The 25,794-nt window shown below is 48.2% G+C and overlaps 1 protein-coding gene across 4 annotated transcripts in view; it reads right to left on the bottom strand.

Annotated features, from left to right (window-relative positions):
• Positions 1-25,794, bottom strand: part of C5H16orf70 (chromosome 5 C16orf70 homolog) — a 1,028,424-nt gene that overhangs the window by 355,724 nt on the left and 646,906 nt on the right. The window lies entirely within an intron of this gene.

The following is a 25,794-nucleotide window of genomic DNA, read 5'->3' as shown; positions in this document are numbered from 1 at the left end:
TAAGCTGTGGTAAAAAAGTAGCCTGCAGTAGTATAGGTGCGAGTATTGGGCACGCGCCAGGTCAATTTTTACCGCATCTACAAAAAAGGTGTTTTTTTTTTTAATGGTATGGGAAAAAGGCCTGCGGTAAAAATGAAACCAATGCGCGCACAAAACCGGCCTGAGCCCTTAACGACACTCACTGAGCTAGCGGTAAAAACTCACACGCTACACGCGTGGTAACCGGTCGGCACATGCCAAGTGCTGATTACCACCAGAACTGGCATGCACAGGAGGAAATAAATAATCTGTCCTCGCCTTATGGGCATGTGCCACATCTGAACTTACCACCAGGAGGGCATGCTGGCCTGGCGGTAGTCTCATTTGGGTGTGTGCTGCACATGCATAGAGCGTATCGTCACTTAGTTAAAGGGCCCCTCAATGTTGTAAAGAAAGAAATTAACACAGAAATTCAGCAATAACAGGCAAATAGCCAATTATACCCACACCTGTACAATAATTGGTGGATCATCAAGTTTTTAATATACGAACAATTAAACCAAAGCCCACATCTAGAGGAGGAAAAGTAGAGAATTAACATATCACCACAAGCAGTAAACATATACTATAGACCCCCATATCTAACCTGTGGAAACATCTATACTTGAATGATCAGCCAAAAATGTCTATAATTGACTAGGGTCTAAGAAAACATAATTAGTCTCTAAGCACTTGCAAGGGAAAATTAGGTTCTTACCGTGATAATTTTCTTTCCTTTAGTCATAGCAGATGCAGCCATTACAGATGGGTTGTGTCCATCAACCAGCAGAGGGAGATAGAGAGCACACTTTTTTCAGTGCCTCATACCAGCTTGCTCCACTGCCTCTCTTCAGTATTTGAAGCTTCCAAAGAAGTATGGCAAACCGCAATGGGAATAACATAAGCTTTCCTCACAGCGAACGATGGTCGTACAACAAAGGGCATTAACTCAGAATGGAGGGAATGAAACATCCTCTCGGAGGGCATAAACTCATCCTCCACTGAGACATAACTGGAGGGAATAAACTCATCCTCCCGGAGGGAATAAACTCATCCTCCAAAACATGAAACTGGAGGGAATTAAGTCATCCTCCTTTAATTGAACAAGAATCCTGAAGACTGTTTTCCGACTTTCTCTCAAGGACGGAATCTCCAGGAAACACGAACAGAACCTGAAATAGATTTATAGCAGATAGCATCAGACAAGGAGGGATCATGGCTGCATCTGCTATGACTAAAGGAAAGAAAATTATCACGGTAAGAACCTAATTTTCCCTTCCTTGTCATCAAGCAGATACACCCATTACAGATGGGATGTATCAAAGCAATCCCTAGATAGGGTGGGAACAAGCCACACCAAGCACCAGCACTTGCGCTCTAAAATGTGCGTCCCTCCTGGCAGCCACATTCACCCTGTAATGTCGGGCAAAAGAGAGCTTAGAAGCCCATGTTGCTGCACTACAAATCTCTTGAAGAGAGAGTGCTCCAGTTTCAGCCCAAGAAGAGGAAATTCCTCTAGTAGAATGCGCCTTGAAGGCATCAGGCGGAGGCCGGCCGGCAAGCAAATAAGCTGAAAAGAGAGATTCTTTAAGCCAGCGGGCAATAGTGGCTTTAGACGCTGGAGACCCTATGCGAGGACCTGATAGCAAAACAAACAGATGATCAGAGGTCCTGAAAGAGTTAGTAACTCGCAGATACTGCAGCAGAGTCCTGCGCACGTCCAACAGGTGCAATTGCCCAAAAGATTCTGGAAACTCCTCCTCGACAAAGGAAGGCAAGAAAATAGGTTGGTTTAGGTGAAACGCTGAAACCACCTTAGGCAAGAAGGAAGGCACGGTCCGAACCGTGACCCCGGACTCTGAAAACTGCAGAAAACGGTCTCTACAGGATAGCGCCTGGAGCTCTGACACCCATCTCGCCGAAGTAATGGCCACTGACAAGACGGCCTTCAGTGTCAAATCTTTCTCTGAAGCACGCCGAAGCGGTTCAAAGGGAGCACCCTGAAGGGCCTTCAGCACTAGCCCCAGGTTCCAAGCTGGACAAGGTGCACGCATGGGAGGATGGAGCCGAAGCACCCCTCTAAGAAACCGTGCCACATCCGGATGAGCAGCTAAAGACACGATTTCAACCTTGCCAAGCAGGGAGGCCAATGCTGCCACTAGCACCCGCAGGGAATTATAGGCCAAGCCTTTTTGTACACCATCCTGCAAAAAGTCCAGAATCGGCGAGACAGGAGCCCGCAGGGGTGTGATCTCTCTGGAAGCACACCAGACTTCAAACTGGCGCCAAATCCTGGCATAAGTCATGGAAGTGGAACGCTTGCGGGCTTGTAGGAGAGTGGTAATTACTTTATTGGAATAGCCTCTGCCTCTCAATTGCGCCCTCTCAATTGCCAGGCCATAAGACCAAATCGGCCGGCGTCCTCCATGGTCACCGGACCCTGTGACAACAGGTTGGGAACCAGAGGTAACTGAAGGGGATCCTCCACGAGCATCTGTCGGAGGTCCGCATACCAAGGCCTCCTGGGCCAATCCGGGGCGACGAGAACCACTTCTCCTGGATGCAGCCGAATCCGCAGGAGCACTCGTCCTATCAAGGGCCACGGAGGGAACACATACAGTAGGCCCAGAGGCCAGGGTTGAGCAAAGGCATCCAACCCTGCCGCGCGAGGATCTCTCCGTCTGCTGAAGAAGCACGGGACTTTGGCATTGGAGCTTGTCGCCATTAGAGCCATCACGGGCTTGCCCCACTTGGCACATACCTGCAGGAACACTTCGTCTGCAAGTTCCCACTCCGCTGGATCAATCTGATGCCTGCTTAGATAATCGGCTTGCACGTTGCTCTGACCTGCAATGTGAGCTGCCGACAGAAACTACAGTTTCTGTAGTTCTGTAGTTTCTGCCCGATGCAGCTCGGCCCAGTGGCAAATTTGTTCGGCCTGCGCGGCTAGAGCTCTGCACTGAGTGCCGCCTTGTCGATTTATGTAGGCCACTGCTGTCGTGTTGTCCGACATCACTCGGACAGCCAATCCTTCCAGGGTCACTTGAAAGGCCAGAAGCGCCTGAAACACCGCTTTCAACTCTAGGCAGTTGATGGACCACTCCGATTCCTAAGGTGTCCATAGACCCTGGGCATGCATCCCCTTGCAATGTGCGCCCCAGCCTTTCAGACTGGCATCTGTCACCACTAGGCACCAATCGGGGAGCGCCAGCGGCATTCCTCGCCGCAGCATGCTGTCTGAGAGCCACCACTCCATGCTGAGTCGGGCCGCAGGGAGCCAAGAGAGACTGCATTGGTAATCCTGAGATACTGGAGACCACCTTTGGAGTAGAGCATACTGTAGAGGTCTCAGGTGCGCTCTCGCCCAGGGCACCAGTTCCATGGTGGCTGTCATCGATCCAAGCAGCTGGACAATGTCCCAAGCTCGTGGGCAGGGCATCCTCAGGAGCAGACGGACCTGATTCTGAAGCTTGCACCGCCTTTGCTCGGGTAGGTACACATACCCCGAGGCTGTGTTGAACCTGGCCCCCAAATATTCTAGAGACTGTGAGGGGGTCAGGTGACTTTTGGCCATATTGACGACCCAGCCCAGAGATTGAAGTACTGAGACTACTCTGGCTGTTACATGCTGACACTCTGCAGCAGAGTTTGCTCGAATGAGCCAGTCGTCCAGGTACGGGTGAACCCGAATACCCTCTTGCCTTAGAAAGGCAGCTACTACCACCATAACCTTTGAAAAGGTGCAGGGAGCTATGGCGAGGCCAAAAGGCAAGGCCCGGAACTGGAAATGCTTTCCCATCACCGCAAACCTCAGAAACTTCTGGTGCGGGGGCCAAATTGGAATGTGCAAGTAAGCTTCTTTCAGGTCCAGAGACGTGAGAAACTCTCCTGGCTGTACCGCCGCAATGACGGAGCGCAGGGTTTCCATGTGAAAATGCCGCACTCTCAGGGACTTGTTTAATTCTTTTAAGTCCAGAATAGGGCGAAAAGACCCTCCTTTTCGCGGCACCACAAAGTAGATGGAGTAGCGGCCGCAGCTGAGTTCGGTGGGAGGTACCGGGGACACGGCCCCTATCTGAATCAGACCTTGTAAAGTCTCCTCTACCGCCGCCCGTTTGGCGACAGAATCGCATCGGGACTCCACAAACACGTCTCTTACAGGGGCGTCTAATTCTATTCTGTAACCGTCTCTGATCAGGTCCAAGACCCACTGATCTGAGGAAATGTTGGCCCACTCCTCGGCAAAGAGGGAAAGACGTCCTCCGATGACAGGACTCGAGGAGAGGGCCGGCGCACCATCATTGAGAGGGTCGCCCCTGAACTCCAGGCCTTGAGCCAGTGGCTGTGGAACGTTTGTCCGAGCGAAAGGAGTTCCTCTGCTGAAAACGGGCACGAGAAGTGAACCCAGCAGAACGCCCCGGGCGGTACCTTCGAGCTTCACGGAAGCAAGGTCTGTAAGAGGAGTGAACCACCGCACCCTTAGAGGAAGGCCGAGGCCTATCTTCGGGCAAGCGCTGGGGTTTAGTCTCACCCAGGCCCTTCACAATTTTCTCCAACTCCTCACCAAACAGAAGAAGGCCTTGAAAGGGCAACTTCACCAACCTTTGCTTAGAGGCCATGTCCGCCGCCCAATGCCATAGCCAAAGAAGACGGCGAGCCGCCACTGCTACTGCCATGTGTTTAGCCGAAGCTCTGACAATATCATAAAGGGCGTCAGCAAGAAAGGACAAGGCCGACTCCATCCGCGGAGTCACATCTGAAAAGGGCTCCGCTCCATCACCGGGCTGTTCCACTGCCTGTTGCAACCAAGCCAGGCAGGCTCTAGCAGCATAACAACTGCATGCAGACGCCCCAATAGTGAGACCTGCAATTTCAAATGACCGTTTAAGTGCTGATTCCAGTCTACGGTCTTGCCTTCAGGGCAACACCTCCTTTAACTGGGAGGGTAGTTCTCTTCGTCACAGCTGTGACTAGGGCATCCACTTTAGGCATAGCAAAGCGAGCCATATGCTCCTCACTCAGAGGGTATAATTGCCCAATAGCCCTGGAAACTTTCAAAGGTCCCTCGGGGTCAGCCCATTGAGCCGAAATAAGCTCTTGGATGGAGTCATGCAAAGGAAAGGCTCGAGCAGGCTTTTTGGTACTAGCCATCCTAGGATTCACAGAGGAGGCTGTGCCACTGGCAGGGTCCTCAATAGAGAGAGCCTGCAGGGCATCAGAAATAAGCACTGGCAGCTCATCACGGTGGAAAATCCTCACCGCGGAGGGATTGTCCAGATCCTGAGTCACTTCTGCACCAGACTCTGGCTCCTCAGACTATAAAGGCCTGCCAGAGTCCTCTGAATCCTCGCAGCCCGACCACGGGGGGGGGGGGGGGGGGGGGGGGGGGGGGGAAGGAGGTGCAGCACTCTCTGAAGGGGAATGAGCCCTTCTGCAGGTCATATTCTGCCAATTATCAGGGAATAACGCCTCAGAGGGCATACCCAGGCTAGAATCCACCGGGGGGGGAGGGTGCATTAGAAGAGGCCCGTGCCGGGCTTTGTGGGAGAGCTCTTTTAAGCATGTATGCTTTATGCATTAATAAGACAAAATCAGGGGAGAAAAACTCACCCTGGGCACCCGGATCTCTGCCGGGGCTAGTAGCTCCCATATCAACCTCACTCCGAGGCCTCCCCCGGGCTCAGGACTCTCCGTCTCAGCGGAGGTCGCACCATGTGGTAAATTCAAAATGGCGCCCGCTGCCAGCTCAGAGCGCGAAGAATCGTCGCTCGCCATGCTCGAGCCGGCTCTAACGTCTGTACAGCACGATTTACAGAGCCCCGCTGCTGATCTGCACTTGCCACACTTGGAACAGCGCTTTACTGTCTCCGCAGCCATCGCCGAAAACGGCGGTAAAATTCAAAATGGCGGTTCACGCCAAAATCGCCCCGATCGCGGGCCCACCCCGGAGGAGTCAGAAAACACTCTTACCTCACTGGACCGAGTATCACAGCTCCGGTCCCACAGAAAAAGGCAAGGAAAAACCTTTGTTCAAGCGTCTAAGCGCGATGCAACTTTTTTTTTTTTTTTTTTAACGCTGTGAGGAAAGCAGAGGTAAATAGAACTCCAGAGGCTCAGGTGAGTGGGAAAGGCAGGGAAAGGGCGAACCTATGTGCCTGCATCCACTGTTGGTGGGGAAGGACAGGGAAAGCTAAGCAATGTGTCCACATCCACGGAGGTATGGGTAAGGCAGGGAAAGGGCGAACCTATGTGCCTTTAAAGTGAAGCTGCTATAGCCTCCAACACCCCTGCTAACAACAACTGGCAAAAGCACAGGAGCAACCTCTAGGCAGATTTTAGATGGAGCTCGAAGAAGCTGCAGCCACTCTGCTAGGGGAGATAGAGAATACTCAAGAGAGGCAGTGGAGCAAGCTGGTATGAGGCACTGAAAAAAGTGTGCTCTCTATCTCCCTCTGCTGGTTGATGGACACAACCCATCTGTAATGGCTGCATCTGCTTGATGACAAGGAAAGGAATTTAAGACAAAAAAAAAAGTATTAGCTATAGTTAAGACCCTAGCTTTCCTTTGGGCTTGAGTTGCTTAGGTATTCATGAACCTCAGAAAATAAAATCCTTACTCTTAAAGTAAGCCCTCAAAATTAAACCTTTATCCTTGTCAGCAGTGGCGTAGCCATGGGTGAGTCTGGGTGGGCCAGGGCCCACCCTATTTGGACTCTGGCCCACCCAAAATTGTGCACTCTTGCTATGGCTTGCAGAGGTCCTCAAACCCCGTCAGCTTAAGATTTCCTCCTTCTCAGGCAGCCAGTGCTCTTTCAAACAGTAGCTGGCAGTACTTGCCTCGAGCTGAAACCAACACCAGCCCCTCCACATGCTTAGTTTTCATGCATGCACAGTCTGCTGGCCGTGGCATCAGCTCAAAGAAAGTGCTGCTGGCTTGTTTGGAAGAGTGCTGACTGTCTAAGCAGGAGGAAATCTTCAGCTGGCGGGGCTTGTACATCCCTTCCTGCTCAGGTATTTAATATTGTGGGCTTGCAGGTGGAGGGAGGGATGAAGAGCAGAGCAGAGGGGGGCTAGGGATGGGGGGAGGACATGAATTCAATGCCCACCCACCTTGGACTCAGGCCCACCAAAAATTGGCTGTCTGGCTACGCCCCTGCTTGTCTGCAGAAAAAGAAACAATAAAGTAGCTCTGGTTGGAATGTAATCTTGAGGATCCTTAAGAAACTCAGTTTAATCCAAACTATGATGACCCAAGGGATTGCACTCCAATATGAAACACATCTGCAGAAGAAATATAAAGAACCTTTAAGATATTTCCTAAGAATCATCACTCCAGCTGGCAAATGAGTAGAGCAGGTGTTCTGAACCCAGTCCTTGGGACACAACTAACCAGTCAGGTTTTTAGGATACCCACAAAGAATATGCATGAGATAGATCTGCATAGAATGGAGGTAGCACATGCAAATTTATCTTATGCATATTCATTGTAGGCATCTTGAAAACTTAACTGGTTAGATGTGTTCCAAGGATTGGGTTAACAACTCCTGGAGTAGAAGGAAAATTCAAAAAGCGCAAATTTTGCCACCAGTTCAAGTTTTAAGTGAACAGCTAGAGAATCATAAATTGCAGAGGAAGATATTGCTTGCAGGGAGGTTACACATGCTTCCAAAGAAGATAAATATTTCTGAGCATCAACAAAATTAAGAGTCCACATTAGAAAGTTTTGAAATAGTGCCTTGAGAAAAGGAACAAAGTTCCATGAAGTGACCTCTTCTCCCCAAGATCAAATGTTTATCCATAGGACCCACCATGAGATTAGCAGCAACAGTATCTTTGGGCTTGATGGTTCATTTCCCCATTTCAATACAAGAGCTACCGTCAAATCAAAAATTCTCCACTTTGCTCCCTTGGTACACCAAAGGGCTCCCAAAGGGCAGGGTGTGTCCCTTTTAGGGATGTCCTGCGGCCACACACCTGCAACACTGCTGAGAATTATAGACAGGAAGGCCTCATGGGTGATGTTACACATTGCCGCTTACAGTGTTGCCTGTTGGTTCTTCCAAGGAAGACGGCACAATGACACTGGTTTGTACACTCTACACATACTGCAGGCATTTCCCACTCCATACCAGGCTGCAGCAATGTTCAGAATTATAGCTGGGAAGGGTCTGGTTATATTGAATCTGGTGTCTGTTTTCATTAGAATTGTGTGTTGAATCTACACTGCCAGAGACTTAATTCAATCAATTTTGGTTATATAGCATCTGGTGACTCATAGCTCTGGAGAAGAGGCAATTTTGTTTTGAGCTGTGTGGTAGAACCTAAATTTACCTTGGGAGCTGCGCTGGACATTTTCAGACTTGGTTTGATTGGTAACTGAGGTTACCTGTGTCCTAGTCTCACCTACCCACCCCACTCCCACCCATCCCTAGGTAAACTCCCTTAATATAGTGCAATCAAGGGACAAGTATCTTCATTACACTTAATTGGTCAATCCTAATTCTTGTTATTTCCTCTCACAGTTCACCTCTTCACACTCTTTGAAGAAGTAAACAAACATGTGGACAAAGGAGAGCCGGTTGATATCGTGTATCTGGATTTTCAAAATGTGTTTGACAAGGTACCTCATGAAAGGCTACAGAGGAAATTGGAGGGTCATGGGATAGGAGGAAATGTCCTATTGTGGATTAAAAACTGGTTGAAGGATAGGAAACAGAGAGTGGGGTTAAATGGGCAGTATTCACAATGGAGGAGGGTAGTTAGTGGGGTTCCTCAGGGGTCTGTGCTAGGACCGCTGCTTTTTAATATATTTATAAATGATTTAGAGATGGGAGTAACTAGCGACAGGATTGTGAAAAATTACAGAAGGATCTTACGAGACTGGGCGGCTAAATGGCAGATGACGTTTAATGTGAGCAAGTGCAATGTGGAAAATAAGAACCCGAATTATAGCTACGTCATGCAAGGTTCCATGTTAGGAGTTACGGACCAAGAAAGGGATCTGGGTGTCGTCGTCGCTAATACACTGAAAATACACGCTAATACACTGCTCAGTGTGCTGCTGCAGCTAGGAAAGCGAATAGAATGTTGGGCATTATTAGGAAAGGTATTGAAAACAGGTGAGAGGATGTTATAATGCTGTTGTATCACTCCATGGTGCAACCGCACCTTGAGTATTGTGTTCAATTCTGGTCGCCGCATCTCAAGAAAGATATAGTAGAATTGGAAAAGGTGCAGCGAAGGGCGACTAAAATGATAGCGGGGATGGGACGACTTCCCTATGAAGAAAGACTAAGGAGGTTAGGGCTTTTCAGCTTGGAGAAGAGACGGCTGAGGGGAGACATGATAGAGGTATATAAAATAATGAGTGGAGTGGAACAGGTGGATGTGAAGCGTCTGTTCACGCTTTCCAAAAATACTAGGACTAGGGGGCATGCGATGAAACTACAGTGTAGTAAATTTAAAAGAAATCGGAGAAAATGTTTCTTCACCCAACGTGTAATTAAACTCTGGAATTCGTTGCCGGAGAACGTGGTGAAGGCGGTTAGCTTAGCAGAGTTTAAAAATGGGTTAGACGATTTCCTAAAGAACAAGTCCATAAACTGCTACTAAATGGACTTGGGAAAAATCCACAATTCCAGGAATAACATCATGTATAGAATGTTTGTACGTTTCGGAAGCTCGCCAGGTGCCCTTGGCCTGGATTGGCCGCTGTCGTGGACAGGATGCTAGGCTCGATGGACCTTTGGTCTTTTCCCAGTGTGGCATTACTTATGTACTTATGTAATTCACCTGGGGACAAATGACCTGGCCAACAATAGCAAGTGTATAGCACAGAGAGCGTTCCAGAAGCTTGGGGAGGGACTGAAATCTTTGGTTCGGACTTTGGCTTTTTCTGAAGTAATTCATACGTTGGGGAGGGGAGAGGAAAGACTATGCAAAACAGAGGAATTCAATAAGTGGCTTGAGTCTTGGTGTAAAGATGAAGGTTTTAGATACACAGGAGAATGGGGTAATATGTGGAAAAATAACAGGCTGTACTGTAATGATGGGCTATATCTTTCTGTGATGGGAAAAAGGATCCTTGGGGAGAAATTCAGACAGTATGTTTCTAGACATTTAAACTAGAGGGTGGGGGTGACAAAAGGAAACAGGGGATATCGGAAAGTCACCCCAGAATAAACATGATGGCACAGGGAAAGATCATGTAAATATAAAAAAACACCCAGACTCACTAAGCACATGGAAAGCTATCTGCTCAAATGCTTGTAGTCTAAGTAAAAACGTTCAAGACTTTTAAGACCTGATGTTTGAAGAAAACTTGGATATTGTTGCTATTACGGAGACGTAGTTCAACGATTCTCATTAAGGGGATATGACCATACTAGGCTATAATCATTTTAGGAAGGATAGAGAGGGCCGAAGAGGTGGAGGAGTGGATCTGTACGTTAGAGACAATATCAGAGCGGCTGAAATGCGGGGAACCTGGGGAAAAGAAGAAGCTTTATGGATCGTCCTGGAATGAAAAGACGGAACATGTACCCACACGGGGGTTTATCTACAGTCCTGCGCAAACGGAGAAGTTAGACAAGGATCTGATAGAAGATATTCAAAGATTGGTATGAAAGGGGAGGTGCTACTGTTGGGAGATTTCAATTTGTCTGACGTGGATTGGAACGTCCCGTCTGCGGAATTGGAAAGAAGTAGGGAGATTGTGGATGTCTGTCAAAGTGCCTTGCTCAGACAAATGGTGACGGAACCCACGAGGGAAGGGTCGATGATGGATTTAGTGCTCACGAATGGAGGTAGTGTTTCCGATATCTGGGTGGGTGCCCACCTATGTAGTAGTCATAATCACACCGTATGGTTTAAGGGCAAAGATGGAGTGCGGACGCACAAAACTCAAAGTACTGGATTTCAATGTTCTGATTTTGATAAAATGGGGGAATATCTGAATAAGGAGCTGTTGGCGTGGGAAGGCGTAGTAGAAGTGGAAAAACAGTGGTCGAAGCTAAAGGCTGCTATAAATATGGCGACTGATCTTTTTGTGAGGAAAGTAAACAAAAACAAGAGAAGCAGGAAGCCTATATGGTTCTCCAAACAAGTAGCTGAAAAAATAAGAGCAAAAGAGGCTTTGTTCAAGAAATACAAAAGAACGCAACGAGAGGATCACGGAAAAGATTATCGGATTAAAACTCAAAGAAGCGAAGAGGGAAATACGGCTAGTGAAAGCGTGAGCGGAAGAAAAAATGGCTAAAGATGTAAAGAAAGGTGACAAGACCTTTTTCAGATATATTGGACACCAACAGTGTGGTTTAATTAATTTATCCGTGGAAGCCTCCCACTTACCTGAAGCACTTCATGGTTGCCTTTAAATTAAAGGTTTGGCTGTGTGGAGGATCACAGAAGATTTGTGTGACTTTGCAATTCCCAGTGTTTCTCTGTGTGCTTTTTTATCACAAGGATACGAACAGTGGCTTTAGAGTGCAGTGAAGTTTTTTTTTCTCTTTTCACCTGAGAAGTTGTTGGATACAAAGATCAGCGATATTCACCATTACTACTAAGAACTGGGGCTGGTATGCCATTGTTTTCTATGGCTGATTGACTGATCTTTATTGAGCCTGTGCTCTGATGATATACAGAGACTGAAGGAACTGCAATTCAGGGTTTAAGTTTAATGCTCTCTGTGGGACTTGCATATGTGATCAGGGTATAAGTGTGGTGTGGATGGCAGTGCGAGTGAGTTGCAGGGATATTGTTTAGTAATAATTTTTTAATGCACTGATCTGTTTTCACAAGATTTTGTAATTTATATAGCATAGGAGTACTGTTTGTTATTAATGATTTAGGTATTTCCTATTACATGTATATCTCCTATTAGGATTAAGAGTTAAAATTTAATGCCAAGAAGTATAGAGTGATGCACTTGGGATGCAGAAACCCAAAAGAGAGATACCGGATAGGAGGGGAGAGATTAGTAAGCTAGACTCAGGAGACAGACCTTGAGGTGTTGGTGTTAGAGGATCTGAAGGTGAAGAAACAATGCGACAAGGCAACAGCCGTGGCCAGAAGGAAGCTAGGTTGCGTAGAGAGGGGCATAACCAGCAGAAGAAAGGAGGTGTTGATACTCCTCTACAAGTCGTTGGTGAGGCCCCACTTGGAGTATTGTGTTCAGTTTTGGAGGCCGTATCTTGCTAAAGATGTAAAATGACTGGAAGCAATGCAAAGAAAAGACTCAGGACTAATGACAGGAAGTATTTTTTCACAGAGAGGGTGGTGGATATGTGGAATGCCTTCCAGTGGGAGGTGGTGGAGATGAAAACGGTAATGGAATTCAAACGTGTGGGATAAACACAAAGGAATCCTGTACAGAAGGAATGGTTCCATGGAATCTTAGCGGAGATTGGGTGGCGACGCCAGTAATTGGGAAACAAAACGGGAGCTTGGCAGAGTTCTACGGTCTACACCCTGATCGTGACTGAATAGATAGGAATGGGCTGAAGTGTAAATTTTAAGGGGCTTCGATGTTAGCTTCAGAACTTAGTACAAAAACAGTACTGGGCAGACTTCTACGGTCTGTGCCCTGAGAAAGGCAAGGAAAATCAAACTTGGGTATACATATAAAGTATCACATACCATGTAAAATGAGTTTCTCTTGTTGGGCAGACTAGATGGATCGTACAGGTCTTTGTCTGCCGTCATTTACTATGTTACTATGTCCCTGGGTGATGTCACACACTGCTGACCATAATGTTACCTCTCGGTTTTTCCAGAGAAGGCAAAATGACATTGGCTCATCCATTCTGCACACAATTCAGGCCACTCTCTCGTAAATATTATGAGGGACTTGATCGTTTAATATGCACAGTAAAGAGCATCCCAACACAAACTAAGTCCTAGAAAGTGTTGCAATCAGAATTAACATGTGAATAAGACAGGAAAAACAGACACTGGCTGAGACCACAAATTACCCATGTTCTTCCAGTGAACCTTTCTACTGTGACCAATAATTTCTTCTGCCACCCCTACCATCCTCCTTATTGCACTTCATAGCGCTGACAGAAGCAGGATTCAGTGAGTATGCAGGACTGAGAGAGCATTCTCATGGGTATCAGTGACCATTCTCTTCCAGGCTTCCATACGGGTAGAGGGTAATGGATTTGATACACCACCTCTCAGTGGTACAACCAAAGTTATTTACATATTTATATGCATGTACTTTCTCTGTCCCTAGGAACATTTTTCTGATGGAACAATGCTATAGAAGGATTCATATTAGCAATATATTTTCTTTGTTAAAACTGTAGCATTTAAAAATCTTATGCACTGTATTCTCTCATATAAAATGACCTGCTAAAGGAGTCACAGATTAATAAAATAACCAAGAAGCCACTGAGGAGTCCATGCAGAAAACTATGCGCAGCTTCTAACATGAGTTTCCTGCAGAAGTTCACTGCCTGAATACAGTAAGCAAAGATCATGCAAATTTCTGCTGCACTAAAAAATGTATGCTGTCAGAAAAAAATGTACAAACTGCCACAGTAATCTGAAGCTCATTCTAAACTATCTTCTTTCCTGTCAGCACCTGAGAGGTGACTGATACACACCCTGGCAGGAAGAGGGGCATTAAAAAAAAATCATGAAGGATCAGCATCAATTCTTCGATATCCCAAAATTAACCTTGGTAGTCTAGCAGACTCCCCCAAATCCAACTCACATGTAATCCCTGGTAATTTATTGGACCCCAATCTTTCCCTCTCTTCCAAAGGGACACAAAGATAATCAAATTAACAACCCTTCCCCCTCAACCCGGCCCCCCACCACATGACAAATAAATTCCTGGTAGTCTAGTGGACCCCTTCCTACTACTACTCATCATTTCTAAAGCGCTACTAGACGTATGTAGCGCTGTACAATTGAACATGAAGAGACAGTCCCTGCTCGACAGAGCTTACAATCTAATTAAGACAGACAAACAGGACAATCAAGAGATAAGGGAATATTAAAGTGAGGATGATAAAATAAGGGTTCTGAATAAGTGAATAAAGGTTAGGAGTTAAAAGCAGCATCAAAAAGGTGGGCTTTTAGCTTAGATTTGAAGACGGCCAGAGATGGAGCTTGACGTACCGGCTCAGGAAGTCTATTCCAGGCATATGGTGCAGCAAGATAAAAGGAACGGAATCTGGAGTTAGCGGTGGAGAAGGGTGCAGATAAGAGAGATTTACCCAGTGAACGGAGTTCCCGGGGAGGAATGTAGGGAGAGACGAGAGTGGAGAGGTACTGAGGAGCTGCAGAGTGAATGTACTTGTAAGTCAATAAGTGCATTGACTCACTCCCAGAACCCTCTAGACCCCTGCCACCCACCTCAGAGAGCGATAAGGCTGGAGCAATGCCTACTTACTCCTGTCTCTGGCACCACACAGAATCAAGTTGGGGTCAGATCTTGAGGGGGGGGGAGGTTCCACTAGATCATTCGAGATCTTGGATAATCTGAGGCTTGATGCAAGACATTCTGTATCCCATCTCAAGACCTGCCATTACAGCTGCTGTTGAATTCAGCCAGTCAATTTTCCACTCATATCTCTGAATTGGAACGATTTAGTTAATAAACCACATTTACATGCAGTTAACTAGGGCATGCAGTGGAGCAGTTTAGTTAATAAACAACATTTAACATGCTTTTAACTAGTGTGTGCATTGATCTCTAAGGCAAAGCTTTGTGTGGGGCTACCACACAAAACCTTTCTGCATTGGGTGCCTACAAAATTGGGAACTCAAGCCGCACTGTCGTGCAAAGCTTTGCAACACCTTTCTGCATCAAGCCCTGAATGACAGTGAAAGATACATACCTGTAGCAGGTATTCTCCGAGGACAGCAGGCTGATTGTTCTCACTGATGGGTTGACGTCCGACGGCAGCCCCAGGTCCGGAATTCTTCCTAGCAACAAAGTTTGCTAGAGCCCTCGTGCGCACACCACGCATGCACGGCCGTCTTCCCGCCCGTTGTGCGAACGTGCCCCTCAGCCAACTTACAAAGCAAGACAAGGGAAGAGACAACTCCAAAGGGGAGGCGGGTGGATTGGTGAGAACAATCAGCCTGCTGTCCTCGGAGAATACCTGCTACAGGTATGTATCTTTCGCATTTTCCGAGGACAAGCAGGCTGCTTGTTCTCACTGATGGGGTATCCCTAGCATCCCGGCTCACTCAAAACAACAAACAGGGTCAACTGGGCCTCACAACAGCGAGGACATAACATAGATTGACCTGAAAAATAACAACTAACTGAGAGTGTAGCCTGGAACAGAACAAAAAAATGGGCCTAGGGGGGTGGAGTTGGATTCTAGACCCCAAACAGATTCTGTAGCACCGACTGCCCAAACTGACTGTTGCGTCCGGTATCCTACTGAAGGCAGTAATGAGATGTGAATGTGTGGACAGATGACCACATCGCAGCCTTGCAAATCTCTTCTATAGTGGCTGACTTCAAGTGGGCCACTGACGCTGCCATGGCTCGAACACTATGAGCAGTGACATGACCCTCAAGAGTCAGCCCAGCTTGGGCGTTAAGTGAAGGATATGCAATCTGCTAGCCAATTTTAAATAGTGTGTTTCCTGACAGCCACTCCCCTTCTATTGGGCTCAAAAGAAACGAACAATTGGGCGGACTGTCTGAATGGGCTTGTCCGCTCCAGATAGAAGGCCAATGCTCTTTTGCAGTCCAATGTGTGCAACTGACGTTCAGCAGGGTGGGTATGAGGACGGGGAAAGAATGTTGGCAAGACAATTGACTGGTTCAGATGGAACTCCGACACCACCTTGGGCAAGAACTTAGGGTGAGTGCGGAGGACTACTCTGCTATGATGAAATTTAGTATATGGAGCATGGGCTACCAAGGCTTGGAGCTCACTGACTCTACGAGCTGAAGTAACAGCCACCAAGAAAATGACCTTCCAGGTCAAGTACTTCAGATGGCAGGAATTCAGTGGCTCAAAAGGCGGTTTCATCAGCTGGGTGAGAACGACATTGAGATCCCATGACACTGGTGGAGGTTTAATAATAAAATAATATCAACGGAAGACCACAAAATATACAATACCAAGTCTGCAAATTCACTACCTACTATACCTTGGATAAACAATATACTTTTTAATTTTTTATAATGCAATTATATAGTGTTTAAATGTGCTCAGACCGTACCCATTCCAACCATTATATCCCCAAAGGGAGTATGTGGTGATGTCACAGATGGAACCATCATTGCACATTTAGTGTTCCACCTCCTTTCCATGTATGTACATACATCTAGGCTGATTTTGAACTCTTACGCATATAGCATAGATTAAACCAAAGAACCTTCTGTATATAGCATATATTCAATATATTAAAAGAACATATTCACATTATCCTAAATTCAAAATATACATAAGTCTCCTCACTACTGAACTAATGAGCTCAAACAAGTGTAACCTTCAAATCTACATGCTATAGCTACCTAGCGTGTTCAAAAGGAGGTACAGTGCACTTAATAACATTGCATACATAACCCACATATAGTCCTTAAGATTCTCCCAAAACAAATCACATCCAAATAAACAGATCTGTTTTACCACTTCCCTTGGAGGATATATCGTGCTCGCGTTACTGCTGTTAAAACCAAATCAGTTCATTCAACAAAATATTTCAGCCAGCTCCACTTCCCTTACATACATGGTAAGGAGGTGGAACACTAAATGCGCAATGATGGTTTCATCTGTGACATCACCACATACTCCCTTTGGGGATATAATGGTTGGAATGGGTATGGTCTGAGCACATTTAAACACTATATAATTGCATTATAAAAAATTAAAAAGTATATTGTTTATCCAAGGTATAGTAGGTACTGGTGGAGGTTTGACAGGGGGCTTTGACAAAAGCAAACCTCTCATGAAGCGAACAACTACAAGCTTTCCAGAGATAGGCTTATCTTCTACACGATAATGATAAGCACTAATTGCACTAAGATGAACTCTTATGGAGTTGGTCTTAAGACCAGACCCTACCAGGGTCTGTGTAGGACAAGAGCGAGGGTCTAGGGCCTTGCTGTCACACCAGATGGCAAATTTCCTCCATTTAAAAGAGTAACTCTTTTTAGTGGAATCTTTCCTGGAAGCAAGCAAGACTCGGGAGACACCCTCCGACAGACCCAAGGAGGCAAAGTCTACGCTCTCAACATCCAGGCCGTGAGAGCCAGGGACCGGAGGTTGGGACGCAGAAGCGCCTCCTCGTTCTGAGTAATGAGGATTGGAAAACAATCCAATCTCCACGGTTCTTCGGAGGACAACTCCAGAAGAAGCGGAAACCAAATCTGACACAGCCAGAAGGGAGCGATCAGAATTATGGTTCCACGATCCTGCTTGAGTTTCTGCAAAGTTTTCCCCACCAAAGATATGGGAGGATATGCATACAGGAGGCCCGTGCCCCAATGTAGGAGAAAGACATCCGACGCTAGCCTGCCGTGGGCCTGAAGTCTGGAACAGAACTGAGGGACCTTGTGATTGGTCTGAGTGGCAAAAAGATCCACCGAAGGGGTGCCCCATGCTCGGAAGATCTTGCGTATCACGCCCGAGCTGAGCGACCACTCGTGAGGTTGCATTATCCTGCTCAACCTGTCAGCCAGACTGTTGTTTACGCCTGCCAGATAGGTGGCTTGGAGAAACGTCCCGTGTCAGCGAGCCCAAAGCCACATCTGAACGGCTTCCTGACATAGGGGGCGAGATCCGGTGCCCTCCTGCTTGTTGATGTAGTACATGGCAACCTGATTGTCTGTCTGAATTTGAATAATTTGATTGGACAGCCGATCTTTGAAAGCCTTCAGCGCATTCCACACTGCTCTCTACTCCAGGAGGTTGATCTGAAGACCGGTTTCCTGGAGGTACCAAACTCCTTGAGTGTGGAGCCCATCGACATGAGCTCCCCACCCCAGAAGACACGCATCCGTCGTCAGCACCTTTTGTGGCTGAGGAATTTGAAACAGATGTCCTATGGTCAAATTGGATCGAATTGTCCACCAATAAAGGGAATTGAGAAACACTGTCGACAGCTGGATAACATCCTCTAGATCCCCCGTGGCTTGACACCACTGGGAAGCTAGGGTCCATTGAGTTGATCTCATATGAAGGCGGGCCATGGGAGTCACATGAACTGTGGAGGCCATATGGCCTAGCAATCTCAACATCTGTCGAGCTGTGATCTGCTGAGACGCTCTGACCCAAGAAACGAGGGACAGAAGATTGTCTGCCCTTGTTTCGGGGAGGTAGGCCTGAGCCATCTTGGAGTCCAGTAGAGCTCCTATGAATTCTAGTTGTTGAACTGGAAGAAGATGAGACTTTGGATAATTGATAAGAAACCCGAGTAGCTCCAGGAGTTGAATAGTCATCTGCTTGGACTGCTGAGCTCCTGCCTCGGAAGTGCTCTTCATCAGCCAATCGTCGAGTTAAGGGAAGACATGCACTCCCAGCTTGCGTACAGACGCTGCCACTACCGCCAGGCATTTGGTGCACACCCGGGGCGAGGAGGCGAGACCAAAGGGCAGTACACAATACTGAAAGTGCTGTGTCCCCAGACGAAATCGAAGATACTGCCTGTGAGCTGGCAGTATTGGGATGTGCGTATTAGCCTGGAATGGACTTCCTGAGCCTGTACGCCTAGCTCCATCTCTACCTGTTTTCAAATCTATGCTGAAACCCCACCTTTTCACAACTGCTTTTAGCTCCTAACCACTACTCAATTCCCCTATCCATGTTCCTTCTCACTCAGTACTTTCCTGGCCCTTAATTGTCTTGTCTGTCTGTATTTTTAGACTGTAAGCTCTATCGAGCAGGGACTGTCTCTCTGTGTCAGGTGTTCAGCGCTGTGTGCATCTGGTAGCGCTATACAAATGTTAATAATAATAATAAGCATCCTTTAAGTCCAGAGAGCATAGCCAATCATTTTCCTGAATCATGGGAAGAAGGGTGCCTAGGGAAAGCATCCTAAACTTTTCTCGAATCAGATATTTGTTCAGGGCCCTTAGGTCTAGGATGGGACGCATCCCCCCTGTTTTCTTTTGCACAAGGAAGTACCTGGAATAGAATCCCAGCCCTTCTTGCACCGGTGGAACGGGCTCAACCACATTGGCGCTGAGAAGGGCGGAGAGTTCCTCTGTGTCACGATTGTGGTCGTGACCCCTCTCAGACTCACCTTATTTCTGGCAGTCAGCTTCTGAGCTGGCTTCTGTCTATTCTTCCTGAGTTAGTTCCAGCATGGCTCTGATTACTCCACTATACTGCACCTGTGTGTGTTAAGTCTCTCTGTGCTTCAGTATGCTTTCTGCCTGTGTCTTGGTTTGTGTTCCTCTTGCCCTCTGGTGGCCAGAACCGGTGGCTGCCATAGACTTTCCAGACTTTTTTTCTGGTCCGGTCCGGTCCAGATATTCCAGCCCTCCAGACTTGGTTTGGCAGCTAGCCTCACCCGTAGCTGCCTCATGATTCCTGCAGCTGAGTCTCAGCCGCTGATGGGTTTATTACTACTACTACTTAACATTTCTAGAGCGCTACTAGGGTTACGCAGCGCTGTACAATTTAACAAAGAGAGACAGTCCCTGCTCAAAGAGCTTACAATCTAATAGACAAGTGAACAGTCGGTCCGATAGGGGTAGTCAAATTGGGGCAGTCTGGATTCACTGAACGGTAAGGGTTAGGTGCCGAACGCAGCATTGAAGAGGTGGGCTTTAAGCAAAGACTTGAAGACGGGCAGGAGGGGGCTTGGCGTAAGGGTTCAGGAAGGTTGTTCCAAGCATAGGGTGAGGCGAGGCAGAATGAGCGGAGCCTGGAGTTGGCGGTGGTGGAGAAGGGTACTGAGAGGAGGGATTTATCCTGTGAACGGAGGTTTATTACCACCTGGAAACCTTCTGAGTTTGCCTTTGCATCGTCTAAGGTCCCTGGTTTGTTGGTGTTTTGTTGCACTTCTGCCTAGTCTGGTTTCTTGTATAGTTCCTTGTCTGATTCTAGTTAGTCTGTGTGAGTTTAGCTTAGGCTTATTTGCTTATTTCCCTAGTCTTGTTTCTGGTCTGTATTCCTTGTCTAGTTCCCTAGTCTTGCTCTGCAGCTTTCAGTCCTGTCTCTTGTCTGTCAGTATTTGTACCCTGTTTTAGTGGCTGCTCTGCAGCTTTCAGTTCCTGTCCTTTAGCTTGTCCATTTCCTGCTTTGTGTAGTATTGTCTGTCTGTGAGTCCTAGCCCAGTTTCCTGCCTTGCTGCCCATGTATATTCCTTTCCCCTCTGACCCTCAGTCCCTGTTCAGCCAAGTTGGTATCCAGTGCCTGCCCTGTCCAGTAAGTCCTGCTGGACGCCTGCACCCAGGGGCTCAACTCCTTGGGAAGGGCGGTCAAGCGCAGGTGAAGTCTAGCTGTTTCTGTCAGAGTTCTGCCTTGTCTCTGATGCAGGGGCGTAGCTACGGGTGGGCCCACTTTTCCCCCAGGCCCGTGCCAGCTCCAGCTCCCATTGCCGGCCACTGCTGCTTTTCCTGTTGAGCAGCAGGGCCGGCGCTACAAAAAGAAGCGCTCAGCTGACTGAGCTGAGCGCCACCGCCAACAACGAGAAAAAATGTTAAAAAAACAAAAAAGCGCGGCACCCCAGGCAGCCTTGAAGCATTGGCTGCTGGCTCTGCAGGCTCTTCCCATCTCTTACGTCACTGCCCCTGGAGCGAAGCAGGGGCAGTGACGTAAGAGACGGGAGGAGCCTGCAGAGCCAGCAGCCAATGCTTCGAGGCTGCCTGGGGTGCCGCGCTTTTTTTTTACACATTTTTTCTCGTCCATAGCATTGGTGGTGGCGCTCAGCTCAATCAGCTGAGCGCTTCTTCTTTTTGTAGCTGGGGCTGGCGGGCCTGAATCGGGTGGGCCTGAATCGGGAGAGGGAAAACGGATGGCAGGATGGGGACTGGGGAGAAAGAGGGAAAAAGGAAGGATGGGGAGAGAAAGAGGGAAAACAGATAGGAGGATGGCAGAGAAAGAGGGAAAACAGACGGAAGGATGGGGAGAGAAAAAGGGAATACAGACGGAAGGATGGCAGAGAAAGAGGGAAAACAGAAGGATGGGGAAAGAGAGAAAACGGATGGAAGGATGGCAGAGAAAGAGGGAAAACGGATGGATGGGGAGAGAGACACTGGATGGAAGCATGGGGAGAGAAAGAGGGGAGATGGATGAAAGGATGCAGAGAGAAAGGATGCAGAGACTGGAAGGATGTGGAGAGAGAAGGGACACTGAACAGAAAAGGGTAAAGAGATAGACACTGGTTAGAAGGAGGGAGAGAGAGACATTAGATGGAAGGATCAGGAGAGAGGGTAGATGGGTGGAAGGATGGGGAGAGAAAGAGGGAAGACGCTGGATGGAAGGGTAGGGAGAAAGAGGTGACACTGGATGGAAGGATGCAGAAAGAAAGAGGGGAGACTATTGGAAGGATGGGGAGAGAGAGGGGAGACGCTGGAAGGATGGGGAGAGAAAGAGGAGAGCTGCTGCATGGAAAAGGGGAGTAGTGAAAGATTGGAGAATAAGAGGAAGGGGCATGGGGAGAACAAGGGTGAGAAAAAGATGAAAAGCCATAAGTAGATGAAGGAAATTAAAGAATGGATAGTAAGAATGAATTAAATCTGGACACAGAGAGAGGCAGAAAAATATTGACGAAAACAAAGAAAAAGGAGAGAAAAATGACAAATGGCCAGGAAACCCTGGCAGAAGAGTTAAGCGAAAACGAAGGAAAGCAGAATCTAGAGACTGGGAGCAACACAATGAGAAAAAGTAAATGACCATACAACAAAGGTAAAGAAAATAATTTTATTTTTAATTTAGGATAAAGTAATATGGTGTTAATAAAGTTTCAGAGACCAATACTTCCTTCCTTAGGTCAGGAGAGGATACCATAACAGCATTATACTGACCTGAGGCAGGAGGTTTTGGCTTCTGAAAGCGCACTGAAAAGGATGTTAGGCTATTAAATAAATTGTCTGAAATCTGATGCACTGAAAAGCAGCACTTTACCCTGTGTGACAAATGTATCTGAGTGTGACTACATTTTGCTGGGGGAGGGGGGTAGAGAGAAAATGTTGTGCCCACCCACTTTGGGTTCAGGCCCACCCAAAATTGACAGTCTGGGTACGCCACTGCTCTGGTGTAGGGTGGTTTTGCCTGCCACTGCTGCTCCACGGCAGTGGCCCAAGGGCTCACGAACCTACTTTCTGCCTTGAAAGCCTCTGCAAGTACCTGCCTGTGCTGGAAGCTGAAGGACTGAGCTCCCGGTGAACAATTTGGAGGTTTGGATATCAAATTGAGGGAGTATCCTAGTCGGACTATTTGGAGAACCCACTGATCAGAGGTTACAAGAGGCCACCGCCGATGAAAAAATTTTAACCTCCCTCCGACCAGTAGATCGTCCGGCACAGACACTTAAGTCGGCTATGCTCACCTGGAGCCAGTCAAAAGCCCGTCCCTTGCTTTTGCTAGGGAGCTGCAGGGGCCTGTTGAGGCGCACGCTGTTGACGTGAACGAGCGCGCTGGGGCTTAGCCTGAGCAGGCTGGCGGGAAGGAGGATTGTACCTGCGCTTATTGTAAGCATAAGGAGCATTCCTCCGACCCCTGTAAAACCGTCTATCTGAAGAGGCAGATGCTGAAGGCGTCCGGTGGGAGTTTGTTGAGTGCGGTTTCCCGCTGATGGAGCAGTTCTACCACCTGCTCGACCTTCTCGCCAAAAATATTATCCCCCCGGCAAGGAGCATCTGCAATCTGCTGCTGGACTCGATTCTCCAGGTCAGAGGCACGCAGCCATGAGAGTCTGCGCATCACTATACCTTCAGCAGCGGCCCTAGACGCAACATCAAAAGTGTCATAAGCACCCCTGGACAGGAATTTACGACATGCCTTCAGCTGCCTGACCACCTCCTGAAAAGGCTTGACCTGCTCCGAAGGGAGCTGATCGACCAAGTCCGCCAGTTGCTTCACATTATTCCGCATATGGATGCTCGTGTAGAGCTGGTAGGACTGGATCTTGGCCACGAGCATAGAGGAATGATAGGCCTTTCTCCCAAGAGTCCAGAGTTCTAGACTCCCGCTCCGGGGGTGCTGAGGCGTAATCCCTACAACTCTTGGCTCTCTTGAGAGCGGAATCCACAACCCCAGAGCCATGAGGCAACTGGGTCTTCATCAACTCCGGGTCCCCGTGAATCCGGTACTGGGACTCAATTTTTTTTAGGGATGGTGGGATTAGTTAATGGTTTCATCTAGTTCGCCATCAATGTCTGCTTAAGGACATTATGTAGGGGAACAGTGGATGACTCCTAAGCTGGTGAAGGATAGTCCAGGGCCTCGAACATCTCAGCCCTGGGCTCATCCTCAGTTACCATTGGGAAGAGAATGGCCGTAGACATTTCCCGGACAAAAGACGAGAAAGACAAACTCTGTGGGGGAGAAAGCTTTCTCTCTGGTGAAGGAGTGGGATCAGAAGGAAGACCACAAGACTCCTCATCCGAGAAATATCTTGGGTCTTCGTCTGCCTCCCACAAGGCCTCTCCCTCGGTATCAGACACGATCTCTCTGACCGCAGTCTGAAGCCGGGCCCGTCTCGACGCCGAGGAGCAATGTCTTCGATGACGGTTTCGAGAAGTAGACTCCAGTGCCGATGGCGATGAAGCTCCCTCCACCGACGTCGATGGGGAAACCACTTGGGTGGCAGCCGACGCTGGCACCGCACCGACGCCGAAGGCCTCACCAAGGACGGGGAGCCAGCCGCCGCATCTGTCGACGGTACCGTAGGCATAAGCACCACCGGTACCGGAACAGACGATCTCAGCAGCCTTTCCAGGATCCCTGCAAGAATGGCTTCGAGGCGCTCGTCAAGAGTGGCTGTGGAGAAAGGCTGGGAAGCTGGTGCAGGAGTTGAAGCCAGAATCTGCTGAGGAGGTGGAGGCGGCACCAGGCTGTCCGGAGAACTGCGAATCGACACCTCCTGAATGGAGGGTGAGCGGTCCTCCCGGCGTTGACGCTTCACGGGTGCCGAATCCTTCGGCGTCCCAGAGCTCTTGGTACCGTGACAGGAGGGCGATCGATGATGGTGCTTCTTCGTCTTCGCTCGAAGCACGGTCTCGGTACTGCCCGGTACCGATGAGGAAGACGTGGAATCCAAACGGCTCCTTGGGGTCGGGTCCAAAGAAGTTCGGTCCCGATGGGCCTGCACCGCAGGAGCCCTCGAGGCAGGTGGAGACCCACTCGATGGCTCACTGCTTGCAGCATGAGATGGTCTCTGGACAGCCATTACCTGCATTCTGGATGTTGATGCACTCTCCGGTGCCGACATAGACACCGCCGATCTCTGTACCGCTGCAGACGTCAAACGCCGAAGGACCGGGCGAAGCGTGGAACAGGTGCTCCCACTGAGCTAATCTCGACGTTTGAGTCCGCTTTTTAAGACCGCGGCACAAAGTACAAGCGTTGGGGCGATGACTCACCCCAAGACACTGAATACACGAAGCATGTGGATCAGTGACTGAGATTGCCTGGCTGCACCGAGTGCACTTCTTGAAGTCGCTGGCGATCTTCGATGACATCGACGGAAAAATCGCGGTGGCAAAATTAAAAGACGCGATGGCACCAAAAAAGGGGAAAAACAAAACCCTGGACGGGCGGCTAACAAGGCCGTACATGAAACGAAAACACAAAAACCTTCTGACAAACTAGAATAGGAAGGTGAAGTCGTCTAAGGTTGTTTTTTTTTTTTTTTGAAAAACAAGCGAGCGGATTCGTGAAAAACGAAGGGTACAAGAGAAAAGAAGGCGAAAATTCGCAAAGGGCTCTCTCCTGAGGCGCAGAGCAACCGTAAAACAGCCGCCCTGACCGCGGAAAAAAAGAGACTGAGGGGCACGTTTGCACAATGGGCGGGAAGATGGCTGCGCATGCGCGGTGCGCGCACAAGGGCTCTAGCAAACTTTGTTGCTAGGAAGAATTCCGGACCTGGGGCTGCCGTCGGATGTCAACCCATCAGTGAGAACAAGCAGCCTGCTTGTCCTCGGAGAATTCACAGTACAATGTACATAAGTACATAAGTAGTGCCATACTGGGAAAGACCAAAGGTCCATCTAGCCCAGCATCCTGTCACCGACAGTGGCCAATCCAGGTCAAGGGCACCTGGCACGCTCCCCAAACGTAAAAACATTCCAGACAAGTTATACCTAAAAATGCGGAATTTTTCCAAGTCCATTTAATAGCGGTCTATGGACTTGTCCTTTAGGAATCTATCTAACCCCTTTTTAAACTCCGTCAAGCTAACCGCCCGTACCACGTTCTCCGGCAACGAATTCCAGAGTCTAATTACACGTTGGGTGAAGAAAAATTTTCTCCGATTCGTTTTAAATTTACCACACTGTAGCTTCAACTCATGCCCTCTAGTCCTAGTATTTTTGGATAGTGTGAACAGTCGCTTCACATCCACCCGATCCATTCCACTCATTATTTTATACACTTCTATCATATCTCCCCTCAGCCGTCTCTTCTCCAAGCTGAAAAGCCCTAGCCTTCTCAGCCTCTCTTCATAGGAAAGTCGTCCCATCCCCACTATCATTTTCGTCGCCCTTCGCTGTACCTTTTCCAATTCTACTATATCTTTTTTGAGATACGGAGACCAGTACTGAACACAATACTCCAGGTGCGGTCGCACCATGGAGCGATACAACGGCATTATAACATCCGCACACCTGGACTCCATACCCTTCCTAAT

The sequence above is a fragment of the Microcaecilia unicolor genome, chromosome 5 (assembly GCF_901765095.1).
Source record: "Microcaecilia unicolor chromosome 5, aMicUni1.1, whole genome shotgun sequence".
NCBI lineage: Eukaryota > Metazoa > Chordata > Amphibia > Gymnophiona > Siphonopidae > Microcaecilia > Microcaecilia unicolor.
The sequence above is the reverse complement of the archived record's forward strand: the minus strand, read 5'-3'. Positions and strand labels throughout refer to the sequence as shown.